This window comes from Otolemur garnettii, unplaced genomic scaffold (genome assembly GCF_000181295.1).
Source record: "Otolemur garnettii isolate 467f Iridium unplaced genomic scaffold, OtoGar3 scaffold00255, whole genome shotgun sequence".
Taxonomy (NCBI): Eukaryota; Metazoa; Chordata; class Mammalia; order Primates; family Galagidae; genus Otolemur; species Otolemur garnettii.
This window is the reverse complement of record NW_003852650.1, coordinates 689,710-704,092: the sequence shown is the minus strand read 5'-3', so window position 1 is coordinate 704,092 and position 14,383 is coordinate 689,710. Positions and strand designations below refer to the sequence as shown.

The window sequence follows — 14,383 nt, the reverse complement described above, 5'->3', positions numbered from 1 at the left end:
ACAAGTGCACTGACCCGCTCACAGACCACTCAAGGACAGCCCTGGACAGAGGAAAAGCCCATACTTCTATGTGACACTCAGCTTCACAGATTCCACCTCCCCTGAGTTGTCTTTTCTTTCCTAAGTAACATCTTTATGTGGGAAAACTTACCTTTTCAGAATAAAAGGCGGTCACAGAAGAAGAAAACCACTAGGCTTCAATGTAGCAGACTAATCAATTTTTCCTCTTCCAAACTAGCTACTCCCTCCAAATACGAGAAATTTGACCAGCTACAAGCTGAGTGCAAGTTCCACAAGGATGGAACATTGTCCTGGAGAATGGGAAGAAGAGTGTCAGAATTCTCACAGTTAATTATTGTGAGAATTCATTCAATTCATTATTCACAATCTTGAACTAAGCATAGCTTTTGAGTTGGGAAATCCATAGGTGATGGGAGTGTGTTGTCAAGATAAATGTTTAAATAAAACCAGTAACAGCCGCTATCTACTGCATGCCTTCCGAGTGCCACCCACCATGCCATTGTCTGGTTCAAGTAAGGACACCCTGTGAGCCAGTCATTGCTCTCATTTTACAGACCAGGAAACCGAGACTTTTTTCCCAATTCACACGGCTTTTAAGAAGTGGAACTAACATTTGATCCAGATACACTGGGTGCCAAAGTACAAATGCATTCCAACATATAATGCTGCCTTTCTTTCCAATGAGGATAACAATAAAATTCTTCATAAATAAGTTTAAAGAGAGAAAGAGAGATAGATACACATATTGCTCACTCACATAATTAAAACCAGAACAATCGTATTTAAATATCAAGTGATAATATAAATTACTGGAGTAATAATGTAAATTTTCTAGATAACATACACAAAAATAATGGACTAGCACCCTAAAATGTAAGTGGATATGGGGAGGTACATGTAATTTAACTGTTAAGTTGAAAATTACAAATTTGTAAATTTGGAAAGGGGGCTGTCTTAGAAAAGGTTACAGCCTGCCAAATGGCCCTCCTGGAAACATGGCTTTCGTGTGGAAGCTATGGAGGAAACAGGAATTTATGCTGAGCAGGTTGGCGCAGTACACATGTTCAACAGGTTGTAGGAAGATCCATAAATATTCATGAAGCGGGGTCCCCACCCTTGTGTACTGCATAAACATGTTCACTTTGGGCTGGAGGCGTAACACTGGAATGTATTACTGTCAGGCTCTATTCATCAACAGACGAAGCAGACACAGGAAGGCACCTGGGTGCATAGCTTCTGTAAACTGCCCAGAGCCAGTCCATTGTTGGTGGTCTCTTGTCAAGAGAAACATATTAAAATCACCTCTTATCCAACTAAAACTATAGCTATCGTTTTTGGAACAGGAGGTCAGTTATTCTGAGTCTCACCATGAGCAGCAGTTGTTTCAAAATTGCTTATCTTGAGGCCAGTACTTGATCAGTTGCTAGAGAAAAAGAAAAACCTCGTGGCAGCTAGAACATAGTTTATATTCTAAGTGTAGAGGTGCATGACTTAAGCCCTGCCTGGCATGGCCTTAGGTCTTGTTTATAACTTGGTATCTCATTTCCACAAAGAGTCTGTTCCATCAGTCTTATGGAACATTTTAACATTAACGCAGCTGTTCTGTCTAAACTGCAAAAAGGATGGGGTATAATGAGATGTGTGTGACCTCTCATTTTGTTTTGGCCAGGAACTTGGGTTTTAAGGTTTCTTTAGAGTCCCCCTGACCAAGAGGAGGTCCCTTCTGTCAGTCAGTTGGGGGACTTTGGGTTTTATTTTTAGTTGCAATAACGCTTGCAGTCATCTTCCCCCCCAAAAAATTGTCCTAGCACCAGTCAACATGTGAAGCTTATCATCAGAATAACAGAATCATAGTATCCAGTTTAAATTCTACCAAATTGTGGGTTAAAAAAAAAAAACTAACTGAAAACAAAAATCTGTCTTTAACTTTATTTTTTGGGGGGTTTTTTGTTTTTTTTTTAATTGAAAGTCTTTAATTTTAGTATCTGAAAGTTCTGTATTGCTATCCAATAGGATTCTAATTGAAGAATTTGCCATTATTAAAGTCTGGCTTGATACAACATAAGAGAATATGATGTAAGACAGCTATTGTGGGTGTGATTTTTAAAAAGCAAAAATGTAACTTCCATTAGTTTCTAATGACCAGACTTAGTCTTTCTTCTTCATAGTAGTCAGTGGAGGAAAGCTCAGCCACCTGAGTAATTTCTCAGACCCATCAGGTGTGAGCACAAGGAGTCGCTCTGAGGTCAGAGTTGATGCGGTGGTGTGGGCTGGGAACAGTAGGGGTAGACATCCACTTTTCTTCCATCTTTCCTGTTGGCACCCACTGAGCTGTGGAAGGGTCCCACTGTGGGACTGTCCTGCTGTTGGCTGCCGCACTCCACGTGTGCTTTATGGAGGTCCCGGGGCTCCACACCAGTGTCCTGAGCATCATAACCACTGCTTCACTTCTGTCTTCTGCAATCGTACAGATGTCTCTGTGGCCGGCCGTAATTCAGAGTCATATATGGAACACAATTCTGGGACACATAATTCCAGCTTAGACAAATTGGCACAGTACAAAAATCACTACAATTTTTAATAATAAAACTAAGACATGACTGTTTTGAAAGTAGCCCATGCAATTTAAATGCTGCAGCAATTTAATACTTATCACCATTCATTTTAAAAATATCTAAACAAGCTTTAATTAGCTATTGAAATTTTAAACCATTCCATTTTCTTCAGGAACATGTATTTTCATTTTACTTCCCCTGTAAAATTCTGTCCTAATGTAATGTACTTAGTCTTACCTTTTTTTCTTAGTTTATATTTCTGCAGTAAGAAAAAAATGTAGATTGAAATTTCATGCTTATCTTTGCATGAATAAGAGTTCTTAATTTGTATAGTTCAGTAATTAATCTTAAATCTTAGAGAGTGCTGTTGTTAGTGCTTTCTGTGTGCCTTTTAAAAAGTCTTCACCTAGCAAGTCCATGAAGGTGTTCCTCTATATCATATTATATTTACTTATTTATTTAGCATATTGCATTTTGATCTATTGCTTTTTAAGTATCATGTGAGACAAAAATCAGCATTCTTCTTCTCTTCCATATGCATATTCAGTTGACCCCAAACTCTTAATTTAAGAAAATCATGCACCTTATTGCATTATGATGACATCACTGCCATGAATTGAGTAGGCCTGTTTTTTAATTCTATTGTATTTCATTTATCTTTTTCTTCTTCTTCTTCTTTTTTTTTTCAGTTTTTGTCTGGGGCTGTGTTTGAACCCACTACCTCTAGTATATGGGGCCGGCACCCTACTCCTTTGAGCCACAGCTGTCGCCCTTATCTTTTCCTTCTTATACAAATAACAAACTCTCTTAATTACTATAATTTATTTGCAATAAAGTCTTGATATCTGGTAGTACAAGTTATTCAACATGGTCCTTTTTCAAGATTGTCTTGGCCTTTTTTCATAAATTTTAGAATCAGCATTTTAGTTAAACATTTAGTTAGAAATTTTTATTGGGCTTTCTTTGAATCTGTAGATTATTTGCTCTACAGTTCAATTGGTATCTTTACAATGTACAGTATCCCATGGCAAATTGTGATGTGAGTATAAGAGAGAAAAAACAAAAAAGTGAAGGAGATAGGAGGTGTGCAGAGGACTGACATTATAAATAAAGTAGCTGAGATATATGGAAAAGTGTACAGCAATCTTAATATTAAAACTCTTTTTAAAGTACTACTAGTTGATGAATCAGTTAGGTTCTTCTTCAATTACTTTGGAAGCCAAAACTTGAGAAACACCTACCTTGTCATTAGTAACCAATACTTTATCATCATCATAGAAAATTCAAATTGATTAAAATTGCCATTTTCTGTGGTGCCCTGAAGGCTTTTATCCTCCAGAGAGATGCACCAAGGTAAGAGTCCAGATGGCTGAGATAAAGGCTGTCATTGCTAAGGGGGCAGAGGGAGTTGTGGAAGTGGATGAGAGAACCAAGATCCAGAATGCCCACAGGTACTTCTTCAAAGTACACAAATTTTGGAAGTAAGTCTCTCACGACTCTACGTGCCCGCACACCATTTGGGAGCACTTACATTGGCTTGGAGCACATATGTCCTGTTGAAACCACTGATCTCTTATCGCCTCTCCTCTCCATCCCCAGGGTGAGAAAGAGTGGGGATGCCTGACAGGGCTGGGGTGGTTTCCAGACCCACCAGACACTCAGTGATTATCCCCAGTGTTTGCAAACCAAATTACCGTCGGGGAGAACTGAGCTACATCTTTCCTCCACATCGGAACCCAAGGCTGAGTAGTACCAGGCAGAGTGAGGAGAGTCTATTTTGCTCTGCTACACCCAGCCAGAAAGCCATAGACACATTGCAAAGCTCCGATCTGGCCAGTGCAGCCGCTGGGACTGCACCCTCCACTCCCCAGCTGGCACTGACTCGTCACTGAACATCTCCTGGGTCCCCTGTGCTTCCCTTCTTCAGTTTCACGTGCCTTCTGAAGGCACGTGATTTTAAGCTTCCTGAATCAGAAAAAGAACAACAGAGTAAGGCTCTGACCCCATATGCTGGAGGTGGCGGGTTCAAACCCAGCCCGAGCCAAAGACAAACAAAACAAACAAACAAACAAACAAAACAAACAAAAAAACCAAGAAAAAGAACAACAAGCATAGCCACAAGGCTGGCACTTGGGTGCTGTCGGCCTGTTTGGATGGCTCTTAAAAGTAACAGAAATTTTAAGCAGGTGGCAGCACAGCCCCAAGCACTCTGAAGGTCAGCTATGTTTTAGGGCATTGTCATGTCCACTGTGCCCAGCAAACCCATCAGGGGGCTTCAGAGGCTGCTTGGTGTGCTGTGAGTGCCGTGACCACCCCTGTGGTTTGACATCGCAGGACGTGCCTTCTGGAGACAGCGTAGAGCAGATGGCACTGCCAAGCGGCTGGTTCCCTGGTAACACCAGCCGGGTTTAGTTCCAGCTACCTCTGAAATAACTGGTCTCTCTGAAGAGCTGTCACTGGCGTGGGGTGCTGCAAAGTCCTCTCTGCAGTCTTTGAAGGGCCTCTCTGTGTGAACTAAGCTGACGGCAAACCTCTTCCCCAGCTTTTTTCTCATGAATTCATATCACAGAACACATCAATCACAATGCTTCAATGTTTGAGTTCTTCAAGATCTGGACAATGTTTTCTGAAGACTCTATTGCTGGACTTGGCAACTTGTAAATAAATGCCTACCAGAAAGCCCTGGTACCTACAGAGCAGGAACAGTGCGGGACCGGAAAGCAAGCTCAATACACATGTTAACGGGTCCTCGTCTTCCTGAGTCTTTTCTTTTTTGAGCTAAATGCAGTGTTACAGGGCCTGTGTGTTCCTCTGTTGGATGGCAATGCACATGCGACACAGATGGAGCAGAAACAAAATGCCCACATTCTGGCTGTTTGGTGAATGTAGTTAAACCAGGAACGTAAGTGACAGCTCGAGTACTCACCAGAAATGGCATGTTTCGGCTGAAGCTGAAGTTCAAGTCAAAACTCTAAATCCCGCATTCTTAACCTGGAGTCCATAGAGCCAATGGGCTGTGAACTCCAGGAAATGATATGATAATAGTCTCAGGGATATAGACACAAGCACTGTTTCTCTGTTTTGTTTTCTTTTTACAAAGGGGTTCCATTATAAGGTTGTAAAAGAAGTCTGTGACACTAAAAATAATAAGAGCCATAACTAAATGCTTTTGAAACCTTGCGATGTTCAATCCTCTCCCTGCTTTATTCCTTTAGCAGACACCTGCTGAGTGCCTAGCAATTCTCTGGTGCCATGACATTTGCTTTAGGGAAATAAACATGAATCAAAGATCACAATTTTTAATTCTAGCAGAAAAAAAGAAATTTATTGCATTTGAGCTGGGCACTGTCCTACATACTGCATACAGTTTCTTACTAATCTGCACAGTATATCTCCCAGAAGTCACCATTAACCATGATGGAAGGATTTATTTTCTAAAAATGGTCACAGTGATATTTCCTATCAAATTTTCCCATCAAGAAGTGGAGTTTTATTTTCTTCTCTTGAACCCAGCCAAGTGTGGCAACTATCCTGACTCAGAGTTTGGTGGAAGTGGCTCTGAGCAACTGTTCAGGCCAGGTCATAGAAGGTGACAGGTGCCACAGCTTCTGCCTGGCTATCTAGAGTCACTTGGAACCCAGCTACCATCTTGCAAGGAAGCCCAGGCCACACAGAGAGGCCTGTGCAGAGAGCAGCAAGGTCTCTGGCCCTCAGCCCCAGCTGGGCAGGCAGCTAAAACCCAGCACCAACTCGCCAGCTGTGAGGATGAGGCACCAGGGAAGCTGCCCCTCCAGCCTCCTGCAGTGAGTCCCTGCCAGCACTGCCTGACACAGAAATAAACTTTTCCTGCTGAGCTCTGCTCAAATGTGTCAGTTCATGAGCAAAATAAATGATGATGATTGTTTTAAGCCACAATTATGGGGTGATGTGTCATATAGCAATAGATAACTGGAACAAGCAACACGTCCATGTCTGCTGCTGTGGCTTACAGGTTAAATAATTTGCTCACAGTCCCCAAGCTAGTGAGTGGTAGAACTGGAATTCTAAACCAGCTCTGCCTGATGGGTGCTATAAAACCCAAACAAGAGGATAGAAGAAAGAGTTTTTCCTCTATGACTCCATATATCTCCACATAAAAAGAAATTTGGCCCAGGCCCACCAAACAACAATGACGGCTGCAACCATTGTGGCGTTGTGGCGTGCGCCTGTAGTCCCAGCTACTTGGGAGGCTGAGGCAGGAGACTCACTTGATCCCAGGAGTTGGAGGTTGCTGTGAGCTGTGATGCCACAGCATTCCACCCAGGGCAACAGCTTGAGGCTCTGTCTCAAAAAAAAAAAAAGAAATTGGAAGGAAAAAAGGCAAAGTGTTAACATCTGTTTAATCCTAAAGGTAGGAACTCTGGTGGCTATTATTTTATATTCTGTTTTTCTGTATATCAGAGATGTTTTGTGACTTCAAACTAACTTTTCAAAGATAAAAGCAAAACAATGTATTCAATTTGAAAATGCATTTAATTAAAACCAAACATGTATGCAATTAAGGTCAGACATGAAAAGTAAATTAATGCAACCTAATTGAATACACCCTCATAGTAAACCAAAAAAAGTAAATTCAACTTCAAATTGTGTAAAGTTAACCATACTTTATAAAATCAGAATTATCACCAATGCAAGGTCTGCTCAGCTCAAACCTGTCTTCACTCAGCTAATTGTTAGTCCACATCCTCATGTACTTGCCATGAGCTTTTAACTCAGAAGAATCTTGAAAATCCAAAAAGATGTGCATAGATGTGGAGGGCAATAACTCCAGCCCACAGCGGAAGATCCATATATTGATTCTGGATTTACTGTAAGCCCCAAAAGCATTTGAATAAAAGGAGAAAAACATGAGCACTTAGACTGCCTCTGAGAAACACAGGGAAATTTTCAGAACTGAGGGCGATTCTTCCCACCGCTCCCATAGGGCTGGATCCTCAACTCCACGTGGCATGTAGTTAATTATTTCTCGTATGAATCTTCCAGGTGGAAAACCATCCACCCCATACGTGCTGTCTCCTGAACAACAGCGGGGGAGGGGGGGCCATCCATCGCACTTCGTTCTTCTTTGCTTCTATGTGAACTCAGGCGGCTCTGCAGTGGCTAAGCAGGGAATTGTGTCCCTAGTGCAGAATTATCTAAGGGAAACCTCATTCATGGCCTGAAGTATCCTATAGACAAGTAGAAAAGTTGCGGTTGGCTGTGCATCTTTGACAAGTGGGAAGCAAGTCTGTATCTGTACAGTAAGAAGTTGCCGTAAATCTAGAGCAGCTCTGTCATTCCTCCAGCTCACTGAGAAGCCTTGTCAGGAATTGGCGTGACTAGAGTGAATAATCGCAAAGACATTCTGTTACAAGTAACATTATTTCTTCCAAGAAGTTGTTTGGCTGTGCTGTTGGAAGTGGGCCCAGGAAGCAGATTTGAAAGGAGTGCAAACAGAGGGGTTTCCCGGCGGCCGCAGGCTCTCCCGCGGGACCTTTGACGGTAACACCCCAGTTTCCGAGAATGAGTACAGAGAGTGGTAACTAACTTTCCTGGACAATTGAAGGCAGCTCTTGATTGTGTTGACTTTTTTTCACACTCCCAGGCTCTGCTGAACAAAGTCCACAGAATCCAGCTTCCCTATCCTGCGTGACCGCAGCAGCATCTCCGCTAAAGGCCCCTGTACGTAGGGTTCTTGCCGTCAGAGTGACAGATGGCATCGCAGGCCTCCCTTCTAACCTGCCTTTCTAGTACCTTGAAAACCTCCTCATGCCTCCTCTCCTCCTGTTCATGTTTCATTGAAATTCATCCTCGTATTTCCACTGAAGAAATTACTTAACTCAGCATCTTTTCCCCTCCTATCTTTTTCATGACAGTGAATTTTAAAAGGAAAATTTTTTCTTTACCGTCTTACCAGTGAAATATGACTGCCTTTTTTTTTTTTTTTTTTTTAGAGACAGAGTCTCACTTTATTGCCCTTAGTAGAGTGCTATGATGTCACAGCTCACAGCAACCTCCAACTCCTGGCCTCAGCCTCCCAAGTAGCTGAGAATATAGGCTCCTGCCACAATGCCTGGCTATTTTTTTGTTGCAGTTTGCCCGGGGCCAGGTTTGAACCTGCCCTTCTCAGTATATGGGGCAGGCATCCTACCCACTGAGCCACAGGAGCCACTTAGAAAAGGTTTTTTTCCTTTTTTTTTTTTTTTTTTTCCCCAGTTTTTGGCTGGGGCCAGGTTTGAACCCGCCACCTCCAGTATATGGGGCCAGCACCCTACTCCTTGAGCCACAGGCACGGCCCCATGGCTGCCTTTCTTAAACATAACTCAAAGCTAAAGTTCTTTTCTACTGAGTTATTTTCATGTCTTTTGTTAGATCTTTTACTTTTTTCAATTTTTTCGTTGTTTTTAAGACATTTTACATAATTAACAAAAAGCTTTCAGAAATCTATAAATTTGCCTTCTAGAACACTTCAATTTACTCTTTACTTGACCATCATCCTGCTCCAGGATACTGAAGGAGTTGGTATATGCATAACAACTTTTTTCTTTTTGGAGATGGGCTCCTGCTCTGTCACCCAGTCTGACACTTCCCTGGAGCCTCCAACTCCTGGACTCAGCAATCCTCTCATGTAAGCCTTCCAGGTAGCTGGGACTACACACTCCGGTTACCATGCTCAGATAGATTTTCTATTTCTTTTTGTAGGGACAAAAGTCTTACTGTGTTGCTTAGACAGGTTTTGAACTCTTGGGCTCAAACAATTCTTCCTTCTCAGCCTCCCAAAGTGCTGGGATTATAGGCATGAGCCACTGTGCCCAGACAACAAATATTTTGAGTATGAAAACATCATCATCTTGTGGACTTGTGGGTTTCTGTTGTTAAAAAGCCTCACTGCCTTGTCCCACATAGCAAGAATTCTTGATGTTTTCAGTTTCTTCATTACCTACTTTTCAATGAGTCCTCCTTAGTAGTTAATTTTTTTTTGGAGTCTGATCTAGTTCTAGAATCTTGGTAATTTGTTTTTCCCACGTGTGATATTTTGCTTCATGAGATTTACAAAATTTATATCACAGTGCAATTCTGATATGCACAGAAAGTGTGGCTCATTTACGGCACCACTGACTACAGTGAGTGCGTGTCCTACTTTGGTGGAACAGCCCCTGCTTATACAAGTGCCCCTGGCATCTTATCTTGTTTTGACTTTGTCCTAGATTTTTCAGTCATTAAATCAAAGGTTATTATTAATAGTCATATTAACAGAATCTCGAGTGGGTAAATAGACAAATGTTTTCAGTTTCTGGCATAGTGTGGCTGAGGTGTGTGAGATGTCAGATGCATGAGCAACAAACCAATTCTCCTCTTTTTTTCCTTCTTTTTAGAATCCCCTCCTTTTAATGTAAGTTTAAATCTGTAAGAAAAACACCAGCACTGCTCTCTTTTCCATAAAGCATAAAAGAGACAGCATAACTCGCAGCTTCCTTTCAGGGCGGCTCCCAAAGTGATCACTCAGGAAAACAGGGACTTGGATGGGTGGTGGACCTGTCTTATGCCTCAGCTGGAGGTAAGAGAGACACAGTGAGCTGGACACCCACCAACAACTATCCCCACCCGACCATAGCTAACAGGGCCAGTGGAAAGCTCCTAAAGTGTGGGTTAGGGTGTTTATCCATTACGAGTCAAAATAGTGATACCAATTTTTATACTAGTTATAATACTGGTATTATATCGATTCATTGGATGCTTTCAACAGACCACCAGTTAATTTATTTTCAATAATGATTTCTTTCTTTCTTTCTTTTTTTGAGACAGAGTCTCAGTCAGTTGCCCTGGGTAGAGTGCTGTAGTGTCATAGCTCACAGCAACCTCAAACTCCTGGGCTCAAGAGATCCTCTTACCTCAACTTCCCAAGTACCTAGGGCTACAGGCACCCACCACAATAGCTGGCTAGTTTTTCTATTTTTAGTAGAGGTAAGAGGAGAGGTAAGGTCTCTCCACTCTTGCTCAGGCTGGTCTCGAACTCCTAAGCTCAAACAATCCACCTGCCTCAGCCTCCCAGAGTGCTGGGATTACTGGTGTGAGTCACCACACTCAGCCAGTGATTTCTTATTTTTAAATTCAATTGATAGTATCAAACCTCTTAGATGCTCATTCTATCTAAGATAAAACTCAGATACTAATTTGAATGCTGTGGTAATTCAATAAAAAGTAAAAATTAAAGATAAAAGTATTTATTTGTGGAAATAATACAGATACAAATTTTGGTGGAGCACAACATATGATTTAAAAAAGAAGAAACTCTTGTAGATCAGCCTTGGCAAAGAATTTTTGAAGACAAACCCAATGGCAATCACAGCAACAACAAAAATAAATGAATGGGTCTTGATTATATTAAAAGGCTTCTGCACACCAGGGAAATATTCAACAGAGTAAATAGACAATTTACAGAGTGGGAGAAAATATTCACAAGCTGTATATTCAATAAAGGCCTTATAAGGCCTATAATCTCAAGCAAATCAGCAAGAAAAAATCAAACCCATCAAAAAAGTGGGGAAAAGATATAAACTGAAGTTTTTCAAAAGAAGATAGACAAATAGCCAACAAATATAGGGGGGAAATCCTCAACATTGTTAATTATCAACCCAAGCGCCCATCAATTCATGAGTGGATTAACAAAATATGGTATATGCATATTACAGAATACCACTCAGCCATGAAGAAGGATGACTTAATGTTTTTTGCAACAATTTGGATGGGACTGGAGACCACTATCCTAGATGAAGTATCTACAGAATGGAAAAACAAGCACCACATATACTCACTACTGAATTGGAACTAACTGAAGAGCACACATGTGCTTAGAGGGAAGGAACAGTCATTGGAAATCGGTCATTGGGGAGGGAGAGAAGTGGAAGGGTAAAATCTTACCGAATGGGTATAATGCACACAATTCTGGTCATAGGCATATTTATAACCATGACTCAAGCATTATAAAAGTGATCCAGGTAGCAACAAATATTTTTACCCCCCTTAAGAATTTGAAATAAAAAAATAAAATTTAAAATTTAAAAAGAACAAAAATAAAGTATTATTACTACATTAGAAAACATATGAAGCAGAAATGTATTTGGAGTTTAGGTGTACAGGGGACTTATATGTGCATCCCAATAAAGACAACATTTTTACAGTGAAAATAAAAATTCTAAGTGTTTTCAAAATGTCTATACATATGTATAGGCACACATTTAGAGCAAATGAACTAGAATGTTGTTGTGATGAGGCTGAGAGTGAAAATAAATAAAAAGAAATTCAGCATGATAGCATGATAGAATATAGTTTCTCTCTTTCCTTTCCTTCATCAATCTGAGTTAAGATTATATTTCAGCCTTCTAAAAACTATGTAAATCAAGCTAAATTTCCTACAATGGTTGTGAGTATTTTTATAAATGAATCTTCTACATGTCAGTTGCATTACATTCAAGATCAACTGAAAACATAAATTGATTATTCAACAAACAAAGCACTCCAAAAAATCAGCTTTCCAAGCTTTTAGCAAATTGCAGTCATTGGGAGATTATAGAAAGGAAAATGTTGAAATGTATCCGTACAAAAGCAAATGAGGAAAAAATAATGACAACTCTAATGTGATATAAGATTTAATTTTATAGTTCTCCTTTGAAATATCTTGACTTGAGAAGGCTTTTGTGATGGAGCACCTGTTTTTAATTGGACAAATGTTCTGCACCAAAACACATAGAAATTGATTTGAGAAGACTTAAAATTTTGCAGCATCTGCATTTAGTGAAAAGACTCATAAATAGATATAATTTATGGATTTCATCCTATAAAATTTTTGCCAATGAAAGATATCCTGTATAGAGGCAAAATGAAAGTACCTGAGAAGACTCCGTGCCTGTAGCTCAAGCGGCTAGGGTGCCAGCCACATGCACCGGAGCTGGCGATTCAAATCCAACCTGGGCCTGCCAAATGACAACTACAGTGAAAACTACAACCAAAAAAAAAAAATAGCCGGGCATTGTGGTGGGCGCCTGTAGTCCCAGCTACTTGGGAGCCTGAGGCAAGAGAATCGCTTAAGCCCAAGAGTTTGAGGTTGCTGTGAGCTATGACACCACAGCACTCTACCCAAGCCCACAGCTTGAGACTCTAAAAAAAAAAAAAAGTGCCTGAGAAAATATTGGGACTAACGTATATTACATATATTCTCTATTTAACAAATGTTCTTGGTATTTACTTTCTCCATTAAAAATATGGTTTACAGAGTAAGTTAAGATGTCAATGATCCCAGATGTACTAAGCATGCAAACAGACTTTGGAGAATATTGTAAACAAATTAATAAAAATAATAAAACTGTGTTGTACACACACACATATATATAGTCTTCAAGAAAATACCAGTGGCATGATGTCTGAGAGACAAGCTTACAGAAGAGCAAAGTACATGAATTTACGCCAAAAAGTGTGATTCTGTTAAAGTTATGTTCAGTATTCAAGTGGTCACTATAAAAGAAATGCTTTTTTTCTTTTGCTTATATATATATACACACATATATATTGTTTTTTGAATAATTTTATTTTGACTATAATTTCCAGCTGAACCAATTTATTCACAAATGTGTATATTTATAATTTTATGTATTTTTAACATCCTCTTTAACTTCCAAATGTGTCCTGTAAATTATCTGATCAAAGAAGATACTTAATTAAATATCCAATCTGATAAAAACTTAGTCTGACTGTTTAAATCGTTTCTTTAGACACTGTTATTTCTTTGTCAGGAAATACATCTTTTCAGTGTCTCAGGTTGGCACCCTTCCCACTGCTTCTCTCATTAAGGTTGAGTCCAGGTACCTTATGTGCCTTGGAAGCAAGATAATAAGCTTCAGGCTTCTCTGGCCTCGGGGTGATTGATTACTTGGAAGTGGTCCCCTGCCATGTGGTTTCTGGGTACTCTTCAGGCCTCCAAAGCTCATGTCTTCACAATGAGCTGGTGAAGCTGTGCTTATCCCTGACTCACTTCAACTCCTCCAAAGGAGGTAAGAGGACAGAGGTCAGGGAGTTGGCAGGAACGCCTACAGCTGGTCACGCCCTCAGTAGGACTGGGAGGCTCATTCATCATTCTCACTCTCTCTCTCTCTCTCTCTCTCCCTCTCTGAATCACAGTTCACTGAAATGTTACTTTGAACTGGAGATCCTATACAGTCTTTGCATACTGTGTATCTGAACAAATGTGCACACACATACTCCTGAGAGTTCGATATTCCTATATGCCAATGTGATAGTGTTATAATATGACCAAACTTGGTTTAAAGTAATTGATATTTTTAATGAACCATAGAACAGGAGAAACAAAGATCATCTGTGTATATTAGAATTGGGGGGAAAGAGATTGAGGCCTTGATCAAAACAAAAAGAAATTAGAATGAATATTGTAAAGACGAGATATCTATACAGACTGCAAGACAAATATCATATTATCAGAGAGGAAAGGAAACCTTTGCAAAAGGCAGACAGACACCCATTTCTCAAGGGTGGCTTAAGCACAGAGGCGTGGAAATGGATTATGTGGCTTCTTAAAGGCCTTTTTTAAGAGGGGAAAATATGGATGCTGGCAAAAAGAAGAGAAAGCACGTCTGTTCATATATGGGCAGAAAGGCCGTGTCTATATGCCTGTGTAATAAGACAAACACATTACTTTTAAGCCCATGTTATTTAATGTTGCTTTATTTTTTACTGAAACCAATAGCAACTGACTTTCAGACCCTAAGAGTCCTAGT

The 14,383-nt window shown here is 40.2% G+C and overlaps 1 protein-coding gene across 1 annotated transcript in view; it reads left to right on the top strand.

Moving 5' to 3' along the window:
• Positions 1-14,383, top strand: part of NKAIN3 (sodium/potassium transporting ATPase interacting 3) — a 658,614-nt gene that overhangs the window by 631,713 nt on the left and 12,518 nt on the right. The window lies entirely within an intron of this gene.